This window comes from Moschus berezovskii, chromosome 17, assembly GCF_049115385.1.
Source record: "Moschus berezovskii isolate FMDL1 chromosome 17, NW_MosBer_1.0, whole genome shotgun sequence".
Taxonomy (NCBI): domain Eukaryota; kingdom Metazoa; phylum Chordata; class Mammalia; order Artiodactyla; family Moschidae; genus Moschus; species Moschus berezovskii.
The window spans coordinates 14,994,981-15,017,051 of NC_142476.1; the positions used below are offsets into that span (position 1 = coordinate 14,994,981).

The 22,071-nt window shown below is 45.8% G+C and overlaps 1 protein-coding gene across 4 annotated transcripts in view; it reads right to left on the bottom strand.

The window, feature by feature from the left end:
• NEK7 (NIMA related kinase 7) overlaps positions 1–22,071 on the bottom strand; it is a 144,314-nt gene that overhangs the window by 112,432 nt on the left and 9,811 nt on the right. The window contains exon 2 of one of the 4 annotated variants that reach the window (XM_088845221.1): positions 4,538–5,202. The exons of the other annotated variants lie outside the window; for them this stretch is intronic. The gene's annotated coding sequence lies outside the window, so the exon portion shown is untranslated. The remainder of the gene's footprint in view (positions 1–4,537; positions 5,203–22,071) is intronic. 4 annotated transcript variants of the gene reach the window in all.

The window sequence follows — 22,071 nt, forward strand, 5'->3', positions numbered from 1 at the left end:
CCATCCCCTAGAAAAAGAAAGGCAAAAAAGCAAAACGGCTGTCTGAGGCGGCCTCACAAAGAGCTGAGAAAAGAAGAGAAGCGAAAAGGCAAAGGAGAAAAGGAAAGATATAAGCATCTGAATGCAGAGTTCCAAAGAATAGCAAGAAGAGATAAGAAAGCCTTCCTCAGTGATTAGTGCAAAGAAATAGAGGAAAACAATACAATGGGGAAGACTAGAGATCTCTTCAAGAAAATTAGAGACATCAAGGGAACATTTCATGCAAAGATGGGCTCAATAAAGGACAGAAATGGTATGGACCTAACAGAAGCAGAAGATATTAAGAAGAGGTGGCAAGAATACACAGAAGAACTGTACAAAAAAGATCTTCATGACCCAGATAACCATCATGGTGTGATCACTCACCTAGAGCCAGACATCCTGGAATGTGAAGTCAAGTCGGCCTTGGGAGGAAGCATCACTACAAACAAAGTTAGTGAAGGTGACGGAATTCCAGTTGAGCTATTTCAAATCCTAAAGGATGATGCTGTGAAAGTGCTGCACTCAATATGTCAGCAAATTTGGAAAACTCAGCAGTGGCCACAGAACTGGAAAAGGTCAGTTTTCATTCCAATACCAAAGAAAGGCAATGCCAAAGAATGCTCAAACTACCGCACAATCGCACTCATCTCACACGCTAGTCAAGTAATGCTCAAAATTCTCTAAGCCAGGCTTCAACAATATGTGAACTGTGAACTTCCAGACGTTCAAGCTGGTTTTAGGAAAGGCAGAGGATCCAGAGATCAAATTGCCAACATCCGCTGGATCATGGAAAAAGCAAGAGTTCCAGAAAAATATCTATTTCTGCTTTACTGACTATGCCAAAGCCTTTGACTGTGTGGATCACAATAAACTGTGGAACATTCTGAAACAGATGGGAATACCAGACCACCTGACCTGCTTTCTGAGAAATCTGTATGCAGGTCAGGAAGCAACAGTTAGAACTAGATATGGAACAACAGACTCGTTCCAAATAGGAAAAGGAGTACATCAAGGCTGTATATTGTCACCCCGCTTATTTAACTTACATGCAGAGTACATCATGAGAAATGCTGGGCTGGATGAAGCACAAGCTGGAATCAAGACTTCCAGGAGAAATATCAGTAACCTCAGATAGGCAGATGACACCACCCTTATGGCAGAAAGTGAAAAAGAACTAAAGAGCCTCTTGGTGAAAGTGAAAAGTCAAAAAGTTGGCTTAAAGCTCAACATTCAGAAAACTAAGATCATGGCAGCCGGTCCCATCACTTTATGGCAAATAGATGGGGAAACAGTGGAAACAGTGTCAGACTTTATTTTTGGGGGCTCCAAAATCACTGTAGATGCTGATTGCAGCCATGAAATTAAAACACGCTTACTCCTTGGAAGGAAAGTTATGACTAACCTAGATAGCATATTAAAAAGCAGTCATTACTTTGCCAACAAAGGTCTGTCTAGTCAAGGTTTTTCCAGTAATCATGTATGGATATGAGAGCTGGACTCTAAAGAAAGCTGATCGCTGAAGAATTGATGCTTTTGAACTGTGGTTTTGGAGAAGACTCTTGAGAGTCCCTTGGACTGCAAGGAGATCCAACCAGTCCATCCTAAAGGAGATCAGTCCTGAATGTTCACTGGAAGGACTGATGCTGAAGCTGAAACTCCAATCCTTTGGCCACCTGATGCGAAGAACTGAGTCATTGGAAAAGACCCTAATGCTGGGAAAGACTGAAGGTGGGAGGAGAAGGGGACGACAGAGGATGAGATGTTGGATGGTATCACCAACTCAATGGGCATGAGTCTGAATAAACTCTGGGAGTTGGTTATGGACAGGGAGGCCTGACATGCTGCAGTCCATGGGGCTGCAAAGAGTCTGACACGACTGTGCGACTGAACTGAACTGCAAAACAAAATAAAACGACAACCACCTGTTCTTCACACAGTACCCTGGCATTTCAAACCTTTAAAGGAAACTGTAAAGGCAAGAGGAAGTTCAACAAATCAGAACACTTACTTCACTGGATTCAGTGTTCTATTTCATCAAACAAACAACCGAGCCTCCTTTATAGCTGAGTTCATTACTAAACCGAAAACTAAGAAGGAAGATAGTATTTCAATAGCTACGGAAATAATTTCAAATACATCCTTTCACAGGTAAAAATAATTTCCATGAGTCAGTTTACTGTTCTAAACTTCCTGACCGTAAGTTTAAATAAAATGCCCATTAGAAAGGTGATCTGGTGACATAAATCTTCTGGCTCATTGAAGAAGCGCAGCCTAAGTTCTCTCTCCTCTGCAAGGTGTAACTCCTTTGAGATAAGGTATCTTCGAGGGCCAAGATTCTGGGTTCATGTTTTAACAGAGAAAATGATTTACAGATTTTCATTTTCACATTCAGTATTTCTGCATGCACCCAACAGTATGGCCTCAGAAAATTGAAATAAAAATGACAGGTTACCTGGAAGACTACCAGCAACCAATCACCAATCAAACTGAACAAATCCTTTCTTTTAATAAAACCCAGCTCTATATATTTATACATAACTTTTTATATCAACATTGTTTCCAGTGAAACAAGTAACAAGACTACCTCCCTCCCCACCTGGTTCCTTTCATCAGCTGCTGTTCCCGTACCAATCTGTAGGTAAGCCTTAAGCAACCATCCTATTAATGCAATGCCCAGACCACCGCCACATGCAGACGACGTGAAAAAGACATCTGTTTCTTTAGCAAATTCAATAATTTGCAGCTTTCTGAAGCCAGTTCCCTGGGTGACACCTCACAGCTAACAAGAAAGCCTAAGATTACAAGAGCAAATGTACATGAAAATTAACTTCTACTGATAGGTCATTTGGTAAAGAACCGCCTGCAATGCAGGAGACCCCAGTTTGATTCCTGGGTTGGGAAGATCCGCTGGAGAAGGGATAGGCCACCCGCTCCAGTCTTCTTGGGCTTCCCTTGTGGCTCAGCTGGTAAAGAATCCGCCTGCAATGCGGGAGACCTGGGTTGGGAAGCTCCCCTGGAGAAGGGACAGGATACCCGTTCCAGTGTTCTGGCCTGGAGAATCCCATGGACTGTAGTCCGTGGGGTCGCAAAGAGTCGGAGACGACTAAGCGACTTTTACTCTCAGTGTGTGTTGCTCACGCGTCTGTTCAGTGCTCCGTCCAGAACTCTCATTACCGTGAGAAAAGTTCAGAATAACTGTTGTGAACGTTTCAATCAGTCTGGGCATGATTAAGAACAAGAACATTTTAAAAACGGAGAAGAAGAGCCTCTCTGAGAGCCTGTCCTCTTACACCTCCACCATCAAACCTATTTCCCCAACTCAGCAGCTATCAGAAGGTCAGCGCACCAGGCAGTAAACCATCACAAAAATAGTTTCCAAAGCCATGAGACCCTGGGGGGGAGAAGGAGAGCCACGTTTTCCAAGAAAGGAAACACCGAAATCAGATACCACGGTGAACTTTTGAGGAGAGCCTGATCAGTAAGGTCGGGCAGAATCCCACGGGCTACAGACCCACGGCAGGCTGCTGGGGAGACGGCGGAGCTGTCAGTGAGCACACCTGATGTGCGGACAGCTGCACAGTCAGGACAGAAATAAAAACCAAGCAGCTGATTGGGAGGAAGGCCCTGGGGAATTTATTTTCAGGTTCGTTCACATCCACAATGGGCAGCCGGTCAGCATGATTATAAATCTAATCTTCTGGCATAATGTGACTTAGGATTTTCGGTAATTCCCACATCATACCGACTTTTTCTTCTTCATTCTCAGATTGACTTGTTTCACCCAATTGCACGAACACTGATGCTCACGGACACAGATTAAGTATTTCTGATGGCTTTCCTGTCTCCCTGGTCAGCAGGGCCTGTGATAAGCAAACACATCCTAGGCACAGGGCATCCAGCCTGCACAAAAGTGACAGGGCTGCCGCCCTCGGGGCGTCTGCAATCTTGTCCACCATGAGGGCCAGTAATAAACGCGGTCCGCTTGACAAGTGAAAAAGGCCAAGTGATAAGGGGCGTGTAACAGTCTAGGGGAAGTGGGTGGGGGTGTCCAGGAATTCTCACACTGAAGCCTCAAGGGTCAGTGAGGGGGTGGGAGTCAGTGGGGGGTGGGGAGGCAGAGAAGAGGAAGAAGCAGGGCAGGCGGGACCCCTCCCAGCAGCGCTCCCCCGACGGGGTGTTCGGTCTGTCCTCACACACAGAGAGGTTCCACCTAATGGATGGCCAGGGGAGGCTGTGTCATTCTATGTCGAGACACCGTATTTCTGAAACTTCAACTGTTCTTACGTCAGAGCACTATAGCTCAAGAAATGAGATTCTGAGTTCTGCAAGTCAGAACAAGATTTTAAAAGAGCCATCAAGAAAGCTTTGCTGGGGAACATTCTAAATTGGGAGAGTTCATTTCCTCCCTCCCAGAGGAGTGCAAAGTGACTTTTACATCTCAGGCAGTTTCCTGAGGCTGACCCATACATGACAGGGGGCAGCCACTGAAAACACTGCTTTAAAGCAAAACACCCACCAGAAAACCTCGCTTATCTCAACCGAGGACACAATTCCCGTTCATGCCAGAACCAAGTGCAAATACAGATGAGTCCAGCGCAGTGCTCAGTCGTGTCCCAGTCTTTGCGACCCCATGGACTGCAGCCCGCCAGGCTCCTCTGTCCGTGGGATTCTCCAGACAAGAGCACTGGAGTGGGTTCCATGCTCTCCTCCAGGGGATCTTCCCGACCAGGGATGGAGCCCAGGTCTCCTACACTGGAAGGAGAATGCTTTACCATTGAGCCACCGGGAAACACAGGGTTAAGTCAAAAACAGAGTCACCAAGCATCACGCTTCTCTTCTGAGAACAGCAAGAGCACAGAATGTGGAGAGCACACGCTGGGGAGAGGCGGGCGGGCGGCCGCTCCCGCCCCACTCTTCACAGGCGGGCCTGTCTGCGCTTGAAAGGAGCAGAGTGAAGACACTGTCTCTAATACGGATTTTCCGAGTAGCTTTCCAAAGGGCACCGTCACCAGGCTTTCCCGGGACCACCAGCAACGCTCTCCTCTGGCTTAGAGCGTCGTGTCGTGACGTCACTGGCTTAGAGCGTCGTGTCGTGACGTCACTGGACCGAAGGACAATCTTGTCGGCACGGCCGCCATGGTGTCTGCTGTGTGTGGGTGTGTTCCAGAACTGGTAAAGCCGCTGTGAACACAAACCAATCTTATTTAAGAATCCTCGGGTCAACCATCAGTCACAAATATTCCAGATTTTTGAATGATCTAGAGAGATAATGAAAGTTCTCTGAATAGATAAGCAGTTTGACTATTTAAAATTGAAAATATATTCTGAATTTTCCAACAAAGCCATTTAAAAACTCTCAAATAGATTGACAAGAAGTCAGTCAAGCCTGGCAACTGAAGAAATGAAGTTTCGAGCTCCAGAGTGCTTATTAATAGGCTCCTTCAGAAAATGGCGCTAAGGCAAAGTCATAGATTTATTACTATGAAGAACTCTAGTGTCTAAGGAAGTGAAGTACTACGCACGCTTATTTATAATGCATTTACCATTTGTGAAAACGGCCCCATGAACGAAGTCACAGCCTTGCGCTCTGCTGGGATGCCCAGTATATTGTGAACAGCCAGGGAGCACGAAGCACCCATAACACTGACGCGCGTTCCTAAGAACTGAAATTTGGCGAGGGCATATCTTGTTACTAAATCACTTGGAAGTTATTGCTAATTAAATACCAAACTGTTAAAGGGCCCGGGTACCACCAAGCTCACAGTGTCTGAGGACGGCCAGAGGAGGCCCCTACAGTCCCAGACTTCCACTAGTGATATCCTTCAGAGACATATGCAGAGAGCAAAGGGAAATGTTTCTCTTTATCGACACGGTCTCCTGACATGGTTTTTGAGCCCCTCTAGGGTTCTCAGTCATTCAAGCATTAAAAATGCTTCCTGCAGTCACACGCTCTGTGTCCCATTACTGCCGTGCCCACCAAAGCTGCGGGCATGGCAAGCACAGAGGAGACATTCAAATATCTGCCAAACGAATGAAAAAATAAAGCCTACCTAATCCTGCTTCGTCTCGGTGAACTTAAAAAACAGGGGTTAAAACTGACTCTAGGTGCTACTTCAGAGTAAAATTAAGAAAAGCAGCTAGAGAAGACTCTTGAGAGTCCCTTGGATGGCAAGGAGATCCAGTCAATCAACCCTGAATATCCACTGGAAGGACTGATGCTGAAGCTGAACTCCAATACTTTGGCCACCTGATGTGAAGAGCTAAATCACTGGAAAAGACCCTGATGCTGGGAAAGACTGAGGGCAGGAGGAGAAGGGGATGACGGAGGACGAGACTTAGTGACTGAACAAGAGCAGCAAGGAGCGGCTCCATCAGTTTTCTTACCCAAATGTCTGGGCCTACAAATGTGTGTTTCCTCTAAGTCTGAGGTGTTTCAGAGTATAAAATGTTTAGAAGGCTAGCATCATAATAATCTATTGTTGATAAAAATTCTAGAATACCTTCACCATATCATTCTTGTGCTTAAAAATGTCTAATTGTTCTCCACCATTTTTAAAATTAAGTACAAATTCCTTAGGCTGGGATTACAGTCCCGTTTATCCTACAGAAAGGTAGCAACTCCCTTCTGTGGAGCTCGCGGGTACCAAGGATAATGAGACGAACAACAAAGGGAGCCTTCCCTGGAAGGGCTCTGAGCCCAGAAGAGGCTTCAGAGGAGACACAGCCCGTGGAAAGTCAAGGGCAGGCTCAGGTTTCCTGCTACTGGACGCAGCCTCGGAAGACTGGCTGGTTCTCAGACGGGGCGTCAGAGCTGGTTTTCCATTTCACAAATTCCACTTTGGCAGCCACAGAGAGAATGAATCAGAGCCTCCAGCCCCATGCTTTTTGCCAAACTGGCCCATTTTTGAGCTGCATAAGTCCTAACTTCACCTACCACCAGGGCTTCCAGGCAAAGCCCGGCAGGCAGAGCCCCCGGCCCCACCGCAGCCCCTGGAGCCAGAAGGACGCGCCCCTCTACAGTCCCTCCTGGGCGCCGAGGGCCTCATCCTGCTCTCAGTGACAGCATCGCTCAGGGCTACCAAATCCGTGATCACAGACGGCTCAGTCTCCCTGCACGAGGTGCCTTCACGAGCTGCAGGGCCTGACGGCTGCTGATTAGCTGGATTACGCTTTCCTGAAACACTCAAGTCTGGTTAAGCCCCTGAGTAGATATCATGGAACAAAGGACAGAGGGTTGAAAAGTAACAGTTTCTAAAATCTAAAACCAGAAGTAATATTTCCAAAACTATAAACTTAAAATCCCTGCAGGACTTTTTCATATAACTTAACTGTACGTGTAACACCAACAGAAACCAAAATCGCAGGCCACACCAACCAGAAACCGAGCGAGTCATAAGCCAGGACCAGAACCCCGGGCTGTGAGGAGAAGGCACGCCGACACCAGGCAGCCTTCTCTCTCCCCCACACCTGCTTGCTCACCACTGTCCTCTCTCCAGTTCAAAGCCTGAGAGATTAAAGCAGCCTTGCCCACTTGGAAACAGAGGCCAAACAGACCTACTTATTATTTAATACACGACTTAAACAAAAGAGAAAACTCAAGAGTGGCAAAACCACTATCATGTCCAAGAACACCCTCCGAACTGAAACCTGGCTGTCAGATTACGCACATCGCTACGTCTTAGGGAAGTTACAGTCCTTTTAAAGACTATTTTCCTCTTTGGCTGTGCCAGGTCCTACCTGCAGCACGCGAGCTCTGTTGTGACATGCTGGATCTCTGGTTGTGACCTGTGAACGCCCAGCTGCGGCACGTGGGATCTAGTCCCCTGACCAGGGATCGAACCCAGGCCCCTGCCCTGGGAGCACAGAGACTTAGCCACTGGACCACCAGGGATGCCCCAGACTTTTAGTTTTGATGTCAAACATGTCCATTACAGTCGACTATGTGGAACTCAACGCTTCTGTTTAATATGTCAAAGGTAAGTGTATTAACATAAAGCCCCGTGTACTAACAAATGTAGTTATGTCATTAATTGTCAAAGCCCAACGAGGTCTTCAAGCACAGCCCCTTCATGCAGAAATTGATTTGCTTTACAGCATTTTATTAAGTGTTACCAAATCATATTTTAAATATAATTTGTGGATTGGCCTACCACCGAGGAGAAATTTCTCAAATAATCGTTTCCTCTGTTACAGCCCTGAATGAAATCTAAGAGTCCGACAACCTACCTCTTCAGAGCTTTACGGCTTCTGTTTACTTTTTGGGTGATGTTATTAAGGAGATGCTCACAAACGTAAGTAACAACCATGGGAGAATAACATTTGAATACAACACAGAGAATCCAACTCAACCCATTTTTACCAGGAACCTTCTTGTAATGTCTGACTGAAGGCTCTGAGCCTCAGTCACCTCAAGTATCAAATGAAGGTATTGGATGGCCTGATTTCCAAAGTCATTTCCAGTCTCAAACGTCTGCCTAATTCTAATTTCCTCTGAAATAAGTAAGCCACGCTGCACAAACGCAGAGCTTCCTGACATTCTGATTCAAGCAGAGCAGCTCCAAGCCGGGAGCCTGGGCTGCTGGAGTTCAGTTCCAGCCTCGAGAGGAAGCCCAAGGAAGCCATTCCTAAGGGCCCTCCATCAGAGTCTTCACGGAAGCAAACCCCACTGAAAAACAAACAGTGACCGATTAATCTGAAATACCAAGAAGGAATAGTTTTGCTTTGCTCTTAAGACATTTCAACTACAGGCTTGACTTCACCCCCCCAAAAAAAAAAATCCAGTTAATACTACTGGGTTTGCCATTGTCTACTGAACTATCTGAAGATGATGTGACGCTCTGCGATTCTGATTTATAATCATCTATCCCATCGGGGCATCATGGGAACTATTACATGTATAAAGTTAACGGGGTAAACCATATAAAATGGGTGACAGCCTCAGCTTCATAACACATTCCCTTTTCACCTTTTCCATATAGACATTTCTCCTACATTAAAAGAGAGGTCAAGCACTTTATGAATGCGTATTTAGAGCATCATTTCATGAAACACTTTATATACAGTTTTTCCTATTATAAATCAACATGGAAAAATGTGTGAGCTATAAGCCCATTACTTATTCACACTTTCATTTTTAGTAAATGACTATATGAACATAATTTATTTAATAAGCCTGAGAATTTGTTTTCTCAAAGGAAAAAAACGTATGTCCTCTTACAGAAAATAATCCTTGGAGCTTCGTATTGTGATTCTTCAAATCAATAAAAAAAAAAAAAGCCAAACACCATTCGACTATCTTCCTAAAAGACTATTATAATTATGGATTATTATTACAAAGTCATAATGATCAGCAAAAGATGCTGTACTCAAGTGGAAAATGTGGTAACAACAGAAATCATGAATTCCAGGAATGACTCTGTCACCATCCAGCAAAAACAGGCCTAGCAGTCCACTTGCCTTCTCAATGTCTTTCCTTTACCATCTGTCAGGTGAAGAAAACCTCCCCATTCTTCAAGCAAATTGTTACAGAGAGAAGAAACCTGGTTCAAACCTCTTCTGTCATGTTTTCACCTAGCTATACAGTCCCTGGTGCCTCAGATGGATACAATCTGCCTGCAGTGCAGGAGACCTGGGTTTGAGCCCTGGATTGGGGAAATCCCCTAGAGAAGAGAATGGCAACCCACTCCAGTATTCTTGCCTGGAGGATCTCATGGACACTTTACTTTTTACTACACAGTTAAAACAGCAGGTTATTTTTTCTGTTTATTTATTTATTCATTTTACTTTACAATATTGTATTGGTTTTGCCATACATTGATATGAATCCGCCCCGGATGTACATGTGTTCCCCATCTTGAATCCCCCTCCCCCCTCCCTCCCCATCCCATCCCTCTGGGTCATCCCAGTGCACCAGCCCTGTATCATGCATCAAACCTGGACTGGCAATTTGTTTCACATAAGATAATTTACATGTTTCAATGCCATTCTCCCAAATCATCCCACCCTCGCCATCTCCCACAGAGTCCAAAAGACTGTTCTATACATCTGTGTCTCTTTTGCTGTCTCACATACAGGGTTATCGTCACCATCTTTCTAAATTCCTTTTATATGTGTTAGTACACCCATGGTGGATTCAAGTCAATGTATGGCAAAACCAATACAATATTGTAAAGAAAAATAAATAAATAAACAGGAAAAAAAAACAGATTTTTGTGTAAATACTGAATAGAATAACTAACAAAATGTTAGCAATGTGAATACTGATTCTGAATCATGACACAACTTTACTATTAATTTTCTCTGTAGTACAAAGTCTTTTACATACTAGTAAATACTGTAGTTAAAACTACATGCTTAATTCTTACTTGAAAACCCAAAAGAAAAATGAAAAAGATCTTCATGTTTCCTTAATCCCGTGATTTTTAGGGTTTCCAAATTCTATGTTCATACATCCTCTTCCAGTAAAGTAAATACCAATATGCTTCAGTGACCTCCTACACCTAGAGTTTTGGAATTTTAAAATGTTATCACAGGCAACTTCTCAAAACATCACAGTGCAGGGAGGAATAACTTCCAGGTTACAGGTGAGAAAACTCCAAAGACAGAAGTTACAAGACTTATCCAAGATTGCCACAGGAGAAAAGAATGGAACTCAGGTTTCCTGACTCCCAGGGATGGGGGAGCCTGGTGGGCTTCCGTCTGTGGGGTCACACAGAGTCAGACACGACTGAGTGACTTAGCAGCAGCAGCTGCAGCAGAGATCAGTATAACGTTCATCCTGTCTGCGCCTGCTCTCTCTCTCTCTCTCACACACACACACTCTCACACACACACACACACGCACACACACGCACATGCACACACTCTCACGCACACACACACTCACACACACAGCCTGAGTAACTACAGCTTCTTCCTAAAGACTGTAGAAATCTGCATATGAACATTTTCTCTAGCTCTGTAAAGCCACAGTTAGGAGCTAGGGTTTCAAGGGCTGGAATGCAGTCCTCAAGACCATAGAGAAATTAGCTCAAAGGCCAACCACATCCTGGGGAGTTCTGAGCCAGCCTTGGGTCCCCAAATCCCCTGATTTCCTAAATGAACACTTGCACCACTACAGGAGTCTTCCTCTCAGGCATCCTGCTTTACCAAGAAGAATCCTGGCCAGGATAATCCTTTTTAAAAACAGTACTGGTAAATACCCCTTTACTGCTCAAGAACGTCTATAAATGCCCCGTCACTTGACTGTTAGACAAGATTTAAATCCACCTCAGATAGTCAAGGTTTGCTGGACAAATGAATAAAGTAAACATGGGGGCCCATCCTGTAGAGTGTCTATATCAGTTTTGAGAAATCATGTATTTCACACTTTTAAAAGATTTTACAAAAAGAAAAATCACTTTTACTATAATCCATTTTAATCTAAAATTTACATAAAGATACACTTTCAAATAATGTTCTCATTTGACAAAATGCTACAGAATACATAAAATACAAGGTCTTATATTAGAATGGGTGACAAAAAATGTAAAAATTAAATTTCCTTCTCTCAAAGAGCTTAAAATATAGCAGATAAGAAACAATAAGGACGAACTTCTATGAAATTGCAACAAATTATGATAATGACCATATTCCATATCAAACAATATTCCCAGTTTTCTCAGAGGCTTTTTTTTTTAATGTAAAAAAATGGGGGGGGAGGTTAGGTACCAAATGACATTAAATGCTTTTCTGCTCTAGCAAGCTTATCAAGTTTTCTTACTGAACCAAACAAGGTAATGAATCATATAACCAGATCTTTTCTATCAGGCCATCTTCATATGCTCAGACAAACATTTCTTGGTCAGATAAACCTTCTGTGATTAATCAAAGCCTCTTCAACTGTGTCTTAAGTCTTAATTTTATTACAGAGTGTACACCAGTATTCATTAGTGTTTTCCAAACTGTTCTTTAAAACACCAGATCCCCTTAAGATGAGAGATAGAGGAGATCGATCATAAAGGTGGCTACAAAATACTGGGCTAAATACTGGGCTCAACTTCTTGGAGATCCTAATGTGCTAAAGAGTGCACTGTGACTCTCCAAGATGGTACCCTACACCGATTTTTCTAGAATTGTCTAGGCACTAGTTTCTTCCACAGAACTTCTATTAATATCTTGGAGAACTCTGGTAATCTGTAGAACAGTTTGGTTAATATTTTATTTAAATGTTCACCTCTGGTCCAATTTTTGGTATTAAAAATATATGAACTCAAGAGCATGAACAGAAAGATTCCCATTCATTTAATTCTATGAAACATATAAAAAAAACTGGGCCTAAAAGCCTGCTGTGACGGCGAGTCATGTAAGTTCAATCCTTCAATCACTCGCCTGCTCATGGTTACAGGGAGTCAACTCTGAAAACCTGTCCTTTGCTGTACTTAGTGCTTCTCTCCTTCACGCGGTTCTACTTTGGAATTCTTACTGTGAACCTTCTATCTTTTCTGGTGCGTTTTCCTTATAAACCTTGACCTCCCTTTTTAACCTTTCTGGGTTTCTTTGCTCTAAGGTATCTTCTGAAAATAGGACGCAGTTAAGGATTATTTTTTAGTTTGAGTCCATCTTTTAAAACAGAAATTTAACATGCCTAATACATGTAATATGTTAAATACATTGGTTTACTGATATTTGTCTTTTACAGTTATTGTTTCCTTTCTGTTTATTTTTTTCATCTCTTGCCATGTGGGACCATGCCTGACTGCCTTAATCCTGTCCAACTACTCAGAAAACAAATGTGTGTGTGTGTGTTGCTCAGTCACATACAACTATTTGCAACCCCATAGACTGTGCCTGATTGCCTTAATCCTGTCCAACTACTCAGAAAACAAATGTGTGTGTGTTGCTCAGTCACGTACAATTATTTGCAACCCCGCAGACTGTAGCCCTCCAGGCTTCTCTGTCCACAGGATTCTCCAAGCAAGAATACGGTAGTGAGTTGCCATGCCCTCCTCCAGGGGGTCTTCCCAAGCAAGGATCCAACCCAGGTCTCCTGCACTGCAGGTAGATTCTTTCAAGTCTTAGTCACCAGGGAAACCCAAGGAAACACACATATATCCCACTCTATTTTAAATTCTGCTAACGGTGACTTTCAAGGTTTTCTAAGTTCTCCATTAACCAGTTTTTGGCTGATCATCAAAGGAGAAATGAAATCCATCTTGTGACATACAGTCCAATCCAGGGCAGCCAAGGACTGACAGTGCCATTGCTTCCCCCTCTAATACTCATTCTATCCCCACTCTTAGATTACAGGTTCTATAGCCATAGCCCATCTAAGTTATCCCTGGCATTCTTACTATTTCAAATCCTGAATAACTCCTGTTTAGTCTTGCTTTTACATGTAATTTGCTTCCATGCTCATTCCCAGTGCTTTTGGACAAAGATGGCCCCTTCCCAAACTTAGTCTTTTTTATTTTACTCCTGTAGTACATCTCTTAAGTATTTTTTTTCCCTAAAGGGCACACATGCAACATATGTTCTCTAATCACTGAAACCTAAAGCCACCACTCCCTTTTCACATGTGAATAATAATTTGGCTGTGTACACACTGTTTTAGCCACAACACTGCGTTTTGTTCTCTGCAGCAGTTGGTGCATTACTTTCAGTATTTTGTGATACTAAAGAGAACATGTTGATTCCTTCCAATTTCCTGGATGAAGACCCAAGTTCCAGGGACTTACTCTTATCAGTTATTGGCTGCTGTATTTACTACTACTTAATCTAGAATCTGCCTGAAGTAAATCAAGCCAGCAACGCTGAGTCACCACCATAAAGGCATGGTAAGGAAATTATCTCATTTCCACGCAAAACACACCTTTTGCTCTGTGATCAATGAGCAATTCTGCTGATTTGCTCGCTCAGGTTTCCTTTAATGGCAAGTCCCTTGATTATTTAAATCAATAAGGATGCATTTTCAGCTGACACAGAACCTGCCTCCTACATACTGATGATTTATGAACTAGTAGCTCTGGAATCTCATTTCCCACTCTACCGGTCCATCTCTCTGCCTGATGAGCCAAAGCAGAAATGCCTACAATCCCAACCCTCTCAAATCCAGCCTACTCTGAATCCCCTTCTCAGGGAATGGCACTGCCTGCCGCCCAGGCATACAGTCCCCAGGCCACACCAGATCTTCGACTCCCTCACCTCCACAGTCCCCACCGCCCCTTCAGTCTACATCCGAGACCCGCCTCAGCTTCTCCCAAGCCCTAGGAACTATTACAATCTATGAAGTGTTCTTGGGTAACGTAATTCCTACCCTACACACTCACCGTCACAATCAATCTAAAAAACCTAGATATGTCTCAATCCCGCCGAAAACTCTCTGAGGAATGAAGCTCTCTTCTCAGCCATGCTCCTCACCGGTTCGCATATACATCCTCCTCTCTGGCCTTAATGAACCATCGCCACTTCTTCCAAACGCCAGGCTCCTCCACGCCGGTGTGCCTCTGACACAGGACCATCCTGGCTGAAACCCGCTTCCCAGCTAACCTGCCTGGCGACCCTGCTTCACACTCAGGTGACCCTTTATAAAATACCCCTCTAAGTAACCTCTCCCTGGGCATTTTAATGAAGCAGTCATCTAAGCATCTGGGGTCCAATACCTCCAGGTCCAATAACAATATTCAGTTCAGTTCAGTTCAGTCACTCAGTCGTGTCCAACTCTTTGCGATCCCATCAATCACAGCACGCCAGGCCTCCCTGTCCATCACCAACTCCCGGAGTTCACTCAAACTCATGTCCACAGAGTCGGTGATGCCATCCAGCCATCTCATTCTCTATCGTCCCCTATATTAGCAACTCCTATTGAAGAGCACTTCATTTTTTTTTTCACCTCCAGTACATAGGAAAGTCCTATAAACACACTTGTTAAATAACCAAATTTAGAAAACAAGAAGTTACATGGAACACAGGTCAAACAATCAGAACCTAACAAGTTCAAATTCACATGATCATCTGCTTTTTAATAGTATACCATAATAGAATACTAAATAATTCATAGTAGTGAATTATATCATAACAAAGCTGATAAGGCCCCATGGAATACAAGCGAGGACTCAGAAATACTTTAATGAGTATGAATTATGTATTGTAAGGTCATCTGTTCTAACAGTCTTTTGTCTGTAACAAGCACTCCCTAACCAAAAAATCATCACGAAAAAATGAAAAACACTTCTCATTTAAGTAAAGGAAAAATTCAATAAATCTTCCTGAATTAACTCATGATTTTACATTTTATCCTTATTATTAAAAAAAAAAAGCTTATTAACTGCTGTTTATTCATTTGTTTGGCACATGTCCGCTACTACAGACACAGTTCTATATACTGTTCCTGAACTTCCAAGGTCCTCCTTTCTTTCCAGACTAGTTTACCGTAAACTACAAAGTGGTTTTTAAAAAACTTCTTATCATCCCCTTCCTCTGACGCTCCTCAACACCAGGCAAGGAAAGGAACCCTGGAGCCCAGTGGGGAAGCCAGGTCGCCCACCCAGGTCTCCCCACGTCCCCACCAGGAAACTTCTCCACTGACCCACACCCAGGCCCCACCACTCTCCCAAGACCTGCGTCAGTCATAACAACAGAATATACCTAACAGAAAGTCAGGTGAGACGGACACACTCAGTGTCCAGCAAAACAGATCAAACGTGTCCCTCAATGTCCATGAGAACTGCTGCCTTGCCCCCTCCCTGCCCACCCTCGCCCCTCAGAAAAAGAGGCAGAATAATCAGACCTCTGGGTCACCTGACCTCCTTGTTACCGCATGCAGACTTTGACAGCAAATTAAAATGAACAGAAAAGAAAAGAGGGAGAAAAAGCAGGCAGGAAAAGCCACTGACGCCACAGTTACACGGAGCTGTCCTAGCTTCTACTAAGGCTTCTCGATGAGCTTACTTACCAAGTAAATCACGGCTAAATTGTATATTTTAAAGTTTACCTACTGAGAAACTAAATCTGATCACTGGAAAGGGCACCATGAGCAAAGGAGAAAACAGTTACTATAGAGTTGGCAAACAATTACTACCCAGAATACATAAAAATAAAACTCCTACAAATGTATAAGAAAAGGACAACCTAAAGAGTAGAATGGGCAAAGGGCATATTCTGGTTATATCCAGACAAAACTATAATTCAAAAAGACACATGCACCCCAATGTTCACGGCAGCAGTACTCACAACAGCCAAGGCATGGAAACAGCCAGACGTCCACAGGCAGAGGGTGGATGAAGGAGACGTGTCTGTGCGCACAGGGCAACACATAGCCACACTCTTCCCGATGCCACAGCACCCAACCAGCCTCTGAAGGGGCTCCGCGAGGCAGCTGCTGGGCAGACAGCCCCAGCAAACTCTGCCAAACCCCGTGGCTCCTGCTGCCCCGCCCTGCAGCCCTGCCTGCCCCCACCCCACCGCCTCTCACGCTGCAGCCCCCCGCCCTGCAGCCCTGCCCTGTGCCCCCACCCCACCTCTCTCACACTGCAGGCCCCCGCCCTGCAGCCCTGCCTGCCCCCACCCCACCTCTCTCACACTGCAGCCCCCCGCCCTGCAGCCCTGCCTGCCCCCACCCCACCTCTCTCACTCTGCAGCCCCCCGCCCTGCAGCCCTGCCCTGTGCCCCCACCCCACCTCTCTCACACTGCAGCCCCCCGCCCTGCAGCCCTGCCTGCCCCCACCCCACCTCTCTCACTCTGCAGCCCCCCGCCCTGCAGCCCTGCCCTGCCCTCAGCAGCCCCTCCTGCTCTTCTGCACCCAGACCACAATCACACCACACTTCTACATTCAGCAGAAACAAATCTACTTTCTCTGGCACACGTGCCATGTGACACCATGACTTTAGGAAGATTCTAGCCAAGAGTACAATGACTGTTTTACATTAACAGCAGGAATAACAAACACGTGGTGCTGAGGAAGCTGCTGCTGCTAAGTCGCTTCGGTCGTGTCCGACTCTGCGCGACCCCATAGACGGCAGCCCACCAGGCTGCCCCGTCCCTGGGATTCGCTACCGAGACTTTAAACATAAAGGACTCACAAAAGTTTGAAAATCTGATTAACAGTGATGACAGATGTACACTCAAAATGGAACTATATAATTGACAGCTACTTAAGTTCTGTTTTTCAGAAACCTTCTGACTCTGCAGAAATCCATTCCTCTGACTGAAGAAATGATAAAAATTTTAGCAAGCTGGCAGACAGTAAGAGACTTTAAAAGCACAGGTTATTACCATATGTAAAATAGATGACCAGTGCAAGTTCAATGCATGAAGCAGGACACCCAAAGCCGGTGCCCTGAGGAATGGGGTGGGCAGGGGGGTGGGCGGGGGTTGTTCAGGCTGGGGGACACATGTACACCCAGGACTGATTCATGTCAGTGCATGGCAAAAGCCACCACAACATTGTAAAGTAATTATCCTCCAATTAAAATCAGTTGATTTAAAAAAAAAAGCACAGGTATATAAAGGATGGAAACAGCGTTATTTGGGTCTTCACAAGAAAATACCTTACATGCTGTACTTACAGCTCAAAACAGACAGCAACACACAAGTTAACTTTTAGTTTCTCCCAAGATTCATGGAGTACTGACCTACCTTTTAGTGAAACTGCCCTTGTATACCGGAGAAGGCAATGGCAACCCACTCCAGTGTTCTTGCCTGGAGAATCCCAGGGACGGCGGAGACTGGTGGGCTGCTGTCTCTGGGGTTGCACAGAGTTGGACACGACTGACTTGACTTAGCAGCAGCAGCAGCCTTTGTACAGGAGCAAAGGTGAAGAACCGTGGGCACGCCCTCCCAGAGAGCCCCCACCCCCGCTCCCCTTTCCACACCAGTGACCCCAGAGCTGCCCCCTCGCCAGATCCCGCTGCAGTGTTTGAGCTGCAGGTGACCAGCTGTCCCCGGACGCCCCGCACGTAGGCCGGGTTCATCCTGAACTCGGGTCACCGTGATGAACGGAGACTGCCTGAGAACACGGGAAGCCGTCCTGTGCTCTGTGCAGACAGCAGCCTTGCAACTCGACGCTTATCTGGGTAGAATTTCTTCTCCCTGGTTCTCCACCGCCAGGCTCTATGAGAACTTCACCCCAAGCTAAGGGAAACCTCTGTTTCCTCTGCCTTGAAACAGAGCATTTCAACTCTCCTCTCCCAGCCAACTGCAGGAATTCACTCCACGCTGACAACTCATTTTGATGTGATGGTGCTCGGCCTGGGTGGACACCTCAGCACCACGATGGCACAAAAAGGCCAGTGGCAAGGGGACTGTACAGAGCTGTGAGACGCCTCGGACGCCACGCGAGACAAAGTCTGCTCCTCTTGCAACCTCATGATCACCCCGTTTATGAAGGAGGGCAGAGCCACAACCGCAAACAAGCTAGATGTTCCAATAAACGCAGAGGCGAATGAGCCCCTTTAAAATCAAAGACATCCACTCCCCTGCCTTCAACAAGGAAGCATGCACCATTACACAGATAAACCGTCCGGAGTCTGCAAGAAAGTGAAGTCTCTCACTGCTTTATTTCACCCCATTTCAAGGAAGAGCCACAGCAAACTCAGAGACGGGGGACAGGGAGGCTGAGAACAAAGTGCTAGAGCTGCAGGTAAACGAAGCCCCCAGGCCCCGCCAGACGAGGGCTTCCCTGGACACCCGGGTCTCCTACTTTCTGGTCCGGCCACTGTGAGCACGGCCACTGTGTCTACAACTGCTGCTGAGAGCACAAAATGCACAAAAAGGGGGGCAACCGTGACCCCTCAGGTGACTCTCAGGGGGGACACAGAGACTTCACAACATCAGGAAGCCAGGAGTCCACCAGACGCCGGGGCAGGGACTGCCAGGACCAGAGCTGACAGGGGGTCCAGGCAGGCGGCGGGCCAGCCTCACCAAGACGACGCCAAGGGGAGTCTAGAGGAACATGTGGGAGCCGACCGAGCAGAAGAGGGGTGTGGGGACACCGGCGCGGGGCAGGAGGACGCGAGCCAGGCTGAGACAGAGCAGGCACCGACGCCCGAACTGTGTGGGTAGGAGACTAAGTGGAGAAGGCAATGGCACCCACTCCAGTACTCTTGCCTGAGGAATCCCACGGATGGGGGAACCCGGTGGACTACAGGCCATGGGGTCACGAAGAGTCGGACACGACTGAGCGACTTCACTTTCACTTTCCACTTTCATGCATTGGAGAAGGAAACGGCAAACCACTCCAGTGCTCTTGCCTGCAGAATCCCAGGGACACACACACACATACACACACAGACACACACACACACAGACACACGAGACTAAGGGATCAGAAGGTATTTGACAGACAGTAGTTGGAGGACTTGAAACGAGGGGAAAAACCTACCTACAATGGAGAGAAGGTCTCCAATGAATCAACGGGTAGACAGATAAATAAATCTAATGCAATCTGAATTTTAAAAGTTAGAGGATACTAAAGGGGAATTTGTTTAAAAAAAAAGAAAAAACAGTCCCTCTTCTTGGTAATTTTACTTTTTCTTGGTAACTTTAAAGTATACTATAGTATCACTGAAGTCTGGATTTTCAAATATAAACTAAACTTCTTCACACATCTCATAAGCCAAACTAAGCGTAAGACATTTTTTTAACAAATCTATCTGAGGTTCGCTCTACAACAATCTTGATTCTATTCTGATGCTAGTTCCTGACCTGCCATTAACTAAGAACCAAATAAAGAGGTACCAAAGCACTACAGCTTTCACTGCTATTAAAAACAGAACGTGAAACATGAAGGTACCATCTCATCACAGGAGAGGGAAGGGTCAACCTTCCAAGCAGTGTTCAAGGCCTTGGATACACGATCTCTGGGTATTTTCCCAGGTTAATTTCCTATGTGCTTCTTCCTGAATATATTCATGAATATACAAATGTACCGCTGGTCCATGTGGCCTGGTGTTTTATAAATACCTTAAATGTTTTTTTTAAAATACTTACTGACATTTTGAGTGTCCTCTCAAACTTCCAGCAATGAAAAATGTGACGATACTAAATAAAATATATCTGTGTGGAAGTGGAACAAGTTTTTACTATGTCAGCATATGATGACCACTAATCAAATGATAATTTTCCATCAATTTGAAGGGGATTCCCTGATGGCTCAGCAGCAGGTAAAGAATCTGCCTGCAGTGGAGGAGACACAGGAGATCCAGGTTTGATCCCTGGGTCAGGAAGATTCCCCTGGAAAACCCCATGAGCAGAGCAGCCTGGCGGGTTACAGTCCAAAGAGCTGCAAAAGGTTGCAAAGAGTCAGAATAAGCACCACATGAATTATTCCTAAGAAGGGAATAACTTCAAGTATTAAGCTAGTGATTTATTAGTTCAACATTTTCCCCAGGAGGGGATTATTAGAACATCATAATGTAATTAATTTAGCAAATATATACATAAAAGCACCTTCCATGGATAGAGATTCCTTTCCCTTTACAGAAAAGCCAAAATTGCTTCCCTTGAACTAGGAATGGGCCTCTAAGGAAGGACAACATAAGGATGGCCAGTGAACATCTTAGCAAATCAGACTGAAATCAGCTTCATCTGACTCCCCTTCCCGCTTTACTGTCCGGTCCCAATTCGAGGACTTCAGTCACTTCTTGGCTCTGGCTGCCGAGCCTCTAGTCTCACCTAACCACCCAGCTGGTCTGTGTCCTGACTCCACGCCCCTCCGGTCCCCCCAGCTTCCTGTCCAGCATCGCCAGTTTCTCCCAGTCCTGGCTCTCAGCTCACCCCACTCTGAGATCTTTCAAATCTTACAATGCAGAGTTCAGACACCAGGCCCAGACCCCCAGCTGGCAGTGAGCACCTGGAGGTCAGACCTTCGCCCTCTCACAGAGTAAACCCCCCTCACCCGAGGCCCTGGGTCTGCCCTGCCCCCTCAGGGCCTGAAGTCCACTGCTCAGCCCTGCAGGACCTCCGCTGCTGCAGGGATCTGCCTGGGCCTTCAGCCTCACACAGGCGCTGGGACACCATCACCTGCCTTCCCTGAAGGGCTGGTCCCGACAAGAAAGGTCCCAGGCCCTGCAGGAAACATAGATGTGCACAGGGCGTGATTCACACCTTCCAGAAGCACACATTCCAGGAAGGACGCTGAGACTAGCACAGCCACGGGGCCAGTGGATAAGCACCAAAGGCCTAAAGAAGAAGAAGGAAGAGGTCGTTGTGTTTTCTGTGTGAGCAGAGCCTTAAAGGATAAAGATGATTTTTAACCACTGGGATTTAACAACTGAAGTATTAAAAAAAACAAACAGGCCTTAAAAACAGTGAGAAAACCATACAGCCAAGCAGAAAGGACACAGGGAAAGGGTATGGAATTTAGCAAAAGATGAAGAGCTGAGCTGTCAGACAGGACTAACGTTCAGGGGAGTGTAAAGAAGCAAATCTGGAAAGGGGAGTCGGGGTCCTGACTAGAGACACAGGTGAGCCAGGCGATATAAGACAAACTACTGCTCACGCCTGTCTCCCATCTTCTGCAATTCATCAAAACCCAGAGTTTTCGGGCACAAAGATAGACCTGTGTTTAGATGATCCGTTTACTCACTTTGAGCTACTTACCGATACCCTCAAATCTCTGTCTTCAACCTGTGAAGTGGTGGGACCCAGGGGGAAAGTGGGGTGAACAGTGAAGGGGAACAGCTGGAGAAAGGAGGGTCCCAGCGTGGACAGAAGCCCCGGATCACCCCTACAGCTGCTGCAGATCTCCTGAAGGCCGACGGTCCGCGGAGAGGCCTGCAGGCGGGTGTGCCTTCCAAGTCCAGAGAAAGCTTACCTCCACCGAAACTAAGTTTGACGTCAAGGGCTGGGCAACCAATTGGATCCTCTTTCCAACTGTCTCGATATGCATATGCAAATACCCCCACAGACTTCACAATGAAGAAAAACTGGTATCCAGGGCTGAGTCTGGAAACACTGATATTCCGGGGTTGACAGCCCACTTTGTGAACAGAAGAGGCCTCGGAAGGCAGCGTGCCCTCCCGGCAGCACGCCCAGGGGGTTGGAGCACCCTGCACCCTGAGTGCATCTCTGCG